This window comes from Somniosus microcephalus, chromosome 10 (assembly GCF_052327205.1).
Source record: "Somniosus microcephalus isolate GS21.2 chromosome 10, FLI_Smic_1.0, whole genome shotgun sequence".
In the NCBI taxonomy this organism is placed as follows: Eukaryota; Metazoa; Chordata; class Chondrichthyes; order Squaliformes; family Somniosidae; genus Somniosus; species Somniosus microcephalus.
Genome location: NC_140996.1, coordinates 19,981,996 through 19,986,969, shown reverse-complemented (window position 1 = coordinate 19,986,969; position 4,974 = coordinate 19,981,996).

The following is a 4,974-nucleotide window of genomic DNA, read 5'->3' as shown; positions in this document are numbered from 1 at the left end:
TGTGAGTAAGGATGTGCAGGAGTACGCGTATGAAGGCAGAGTGATGGGGATGTGATGAGAGGCACAGCAGGATGAGGTTGAGTGTGGCTTGGTACTCACCTTTCCTGATCCAGTGGGATCATTGAAACATTAGCGGCACTGCACCCAGGTCCTCCTGACCACATCCTTGCTATTTACCTCCTCTGCTATTTGGAGCCAGGCTCTTTTGGTCTCCTGGGGAGGTCTTTTCCACCCATTAGAAGGGTAGAGGACGTCCCTGCGTGCTCTGGCTCCCTCCACAAGCATATGGAGGGAGTCATCGGAGAACCTGGATGCAGCCCTATGTATCAGTGCAGTCATGTTGTTGATCCCAAAAAAGCCCCATGAATGCCTGCAATACCTGCTGTACCTGTAGGTGGCACTATGATAAGTCTTTTTAATGTTAAAGGCATCATGGCTCATTTGTAATGCCTGGAGTCACACAATAGGTGCTATTTTATATCGAGAATATATATGTATATTTAAACTTCTTTTAGCTTACATGCTGTTGCAGACATTGATGCAAGGTTCCTTCTGAATAAATAAATGCTTCTTTCATTGTTTCACATTTCAGCTCCAGAGCAAACGGTATTTTGATTATTATAATTCATTGTTATGACATTTAAGGCTGGAGTAATTCTTTTTTCCATGTTAAGTAAATAAATCGTGCTTTTCAGTTTTAAATAAATCCATCGCACCTCTGCTCTGATAACTGACATTTTACTTTTCAAACAAACTGTTTTGTTGCCTTTTCCCCCATTCAATCTCTCTGCAGTAAATAAATTAATCAGAATTTTTTTCACTCAGAGAGTTGTCGGTGTAGTGTATGTACCCGTCTACCTTTAAGGGAACTATTGAATGTAACCGTTCACCTTTAAGGGAACTACTTTAGGTGTGGCACTATTTGTTTGGCTTCTGTATACTGTAATACCGATAGTGACCACGCCAGTATATAAGTGTTGTAGCAGGATTTCTGGGGCAGATTCACCCGGACCTTCGAATAGTAAAGACCTGTTTGTTTGTTACTCCTGAAGTCTGTGTATTTATTAACTGCACAACCCACAGACTTTACAGTGGCGACGAGTCCGATCGTGCCCTGCGGCAAGATTACCATAAGCAACGAAGAGCGTCGAAGAGAGACAACCGCCCTCGCCGTGCTACCAAAAGAAAACACGAGGCTGCAACAACAGAAAGCAGGAAGACTAACAACAAAAGCTGTATCAGCAACAGGCACTGACTACCCTTCTGCCACGGTGCGGAGTGAGCCGACCAGCAAGAAACCAGGCGGCCGAAGAGACTGTGAGTAGGGGAAGGTGTAGAAGCATCCGGAGGATAAGGGCAGAGCACTCGACCTCGGTCGAGGGGGAGCTGTGCCGGCCAAAAGTCGGGTCCAACGGCATCGGGTAACAGCCGGACCGCGATCGGCGGGACAATCTGGGCAGCGACCGCAGCCACGAAGCGCTGAGCCTGCGAGTAGGCGCGGGAAGAGAAACCCAGCCGCAGCCGGGGAGGGAAACACCGGTCTGCGAGAGGGCTGGGGAGGCGAACGGGAACCGTGCGGGTGAGAGCCGGGTGCGGAGAGAGAGACTGCGAGGAGCCGGTCCAGCGGCTGAGCTGTTCTCCACCAACGGGGTACTCAGAGCCGGCAAAACCGAACGTGCGGGAGTGGGTGAGAGACACAGCCGAAAACGGGGTGAGAGACTGCGCGAGAGCCAGTCCAGCGGTGAGCTGTTCTCCACCAACGGGGTACCCAGGGCCGGTAGCATCGAACGTGCGGGTGAGAGAGACAGAGCCGGGTACGGAGAGAGAGACTGCGCGAGAGCCAGTCCAGCGGCTGAACTGTCCTCCGCTAACGGGGTGTACCCAGCGCCGGTAGAGCCGTGCGGGCGGGAGGAAACGACATAGCCGAGTAAGGGGAGCTGTGCGGTAGCCAGCCAGCGGCTGAACCTGTCCGCTGAGGGGGAAGCGTACCCCTTCCACCGGGAAGAAACGCGGGAAGCCGCCATTAGGCGGAGAAGACGCCAGAAGCGGGAAACCGCCATTGAAGTGGGCGGGGCGAGAAAGGAAGAGCGGGAAACCGCCATTTTCGTGGGAAAACCGCCATCTTGATTGACATACCGCCATTGAAGTGGGCGGGGAGAGAAGGAAAGAGCGGGAAACTGCCGATTTCACGGGAAAACCGCCATCTTAGAAACAAATAAATAAATAAGAAATACTGGTGCTGCTCCCAAGGGAAGAAAGATGCCTAAGCGAGGGAATATTAACGACTTTAATTCTGAAATAGAAGACTGGGCCACGTACGTGGAACGCATAGAGATCTATTGTGAAGCCAACAAAATAGAGGAAGACGACAAGGCGATAACATTGCTAAACTCGATGGGGGCAAAAACATACGGGCTCTTGAAGCATCTAATAGCACCAAATAAACCAGCGGATCAGACCTTCGAAGAGATTGTGGCTGTGCTGAAGGACCACTTGAACCCCACACCGCTGATGCTGGCTGAACGATTCAAATTCTACGCAAGAACGCAGAAGAAAGACGAAAGCAATGCGGAATACTTGGTCGAACTGCGTAGGCTAGCGAAATACTGCCAGTTCGGAGGGAATCTGACAGAAGCGCTGCGGGACAAGTTTGTATGCGGATTGTCCAAAGAAGGGACGCAGAAGCGACTACTGGAAGAGAATGACCTCACACTGGACAGGGCTGTCCTTCTAGCTGCATCGCACGAAGCCGCAGCGAAAGGAACGGCGGAAATGCAACTAAAGGCAGCGGCACTCGGGGTGGACCAAATTACTTCAAGCACAACAAAATGCTACCGTTGTGGGAAGACAACGCATGACCAGAATCAATGCTGGTTTAAGAACCAAGAGTGTAGGAAATGTGGCAAACTGGGTCACATCGCGAAGGTATGCCGGTCCGGGAAAAAGATCAATAATCAAAGGAAGCCACCACCAGAAAAGTACAACAAGGTACACAAGGTGGCTGAGAAGAGTTCAGACGAACAGAATTCAGACTCAGACCCAAACAACCAGGAGCTGGGTAGTCTGAGAATCCACAATGTGGGTAAAGAAACGGATCTACAGGCCATCTGGGTCATACTAAAAATAGCTGGAGTCCAAATAAGAATGGAGCTGGACACTGGATCAGCTCTATCAGTCATCAACCGAAGGGACTACCACCGGCTATTCTCTCACATACCTTTAAGAAATACCAAGTTCGTATTACAGACATACACGGGGCATAACGTATACCCCGTGGGGAAAATAAGAGTCAAGGTGAGAGATAGGGGTAAAGAACACCCAAGAATGAGCTTGTACGTATTACCTGAGGGAGGACCACCACTTCTAGGACGGGAGTGGATTAAGAAAATAGACATGGAAGGGCATTACCTAAAAGCCATAATGAGGGAGGACTCGGTGCAAGCTATTAGCTCAGATTCTGAAATGGATGATGATAAGACCAAGCCGAAAACGAAGACAGGCAGAAGGACTTATGGTACCAAGAAGAATAAAGCTGCAGAGCAGAACTCCAGGTTGACAGAGAATTCTGAGCCTGTTCAAGCAAAGGATTCATCCATGACGGAAGAACACCGAGCTCGGACGCAAACTTATGTCAAAGTACGACAACAATTAGAACAGTTGAGTGATCGTCTCGTACAGGAGATGAAAAATATGGGAAAGTTCTGGGACACCGAATGGGGGAACCTGGAAAGACTACAGAGACAGCTAGCTCAAGCAGAGAGCGACCATAGAGCCATCATGGTCAAATACCAATCACATTCCCCTGATGCTGTTCAGGAACTAGAATATTTACAGAATGAACCAAAGGAAGAGGAATCTTCAGGGAGCCAGGATTTTATTCCAGTTCTTCTTTACGACTCCTTACAAGCAGAGTGTGAGAAGTTGAAAGAACAGTATGAACAGGCCCAGGCTACAATTCAGAAGGGGGTTAACTTGGCAGCCTCCGAAAAGCTAGTTTCAGTAGAAGCATATGAACAACTAAAGGTTGAACATGAGCAAGAAGTCCAAAGGCTGCAGGAAATTCTTGATGAGCTCAAGGCCAAGACAGACTCATCGATAGAAGCTCCATCCATAGATGAGCAATTAGAGGTGAAAATCATGGCAGAGCATGAAAGACAGGATGTCCAAGAACTTATAAAAACATTGAAGGACACCCAAGACAAATATGAGGCGGCAATGTCTGAGGTTCAACAACTTGAAGAACAGATTCAACTGGGAATCCTTGCAGTGGAAGAACAGGACACTGTAAGAATGGTCCCTGAACATGAACTAGAGAGCATCAGGGCGCAACTTTTCCGAGCGCTGAAAGCCAAAGTTCAAGAGGAACGTAAGGTGGAAGTATTGGAGAAAGAGGTGGATGAAATGGAGAAGACTCTGATCCACCGTGTTCCCAGGGAAGAGTTAACGGTCGGCCAACTCCTTCATATGCTGAAGGACAAGACTCTACAAGGGGAACAATCTGAACACGAGCTTCAATCTTCAGGGGGAATGAGTTCGGAGCTCTCAAAAGTCACGGAGATAGCTGAGGTGGCAACACAAATTTTACACGGATGCCAAAAGTACGTTGAATCACGTCAAGGTGAACAGAAGAAGGTGGAAACCGTTACTTCAGTAGAAGGGTTAAATAGCCTGATAACGCAATTACCGGTGGAAAGGAAGGTATTGAACTCACAAATGAGGTCCGTCGGGAAGGAATGGCAGATAACCCAGGAAGAGCGGGATGAATATGAATGCATGAAGAAGGCTTTTCAAGAAAGATGTTTAGGGAAGGAACCACCGTCAGCTAACGTCCAGACGGGTGAGGAGGAAGAAGAAGTCTCTCTCGCTGGCCTAACTAAGGACGAACCTGAATATTACCATGACCTGTTGAGTGACACTGAATATTATGAGGATGTGGTCTGCCCAGCTTGTGATGAAAACTCTCAAAGTGCTGAA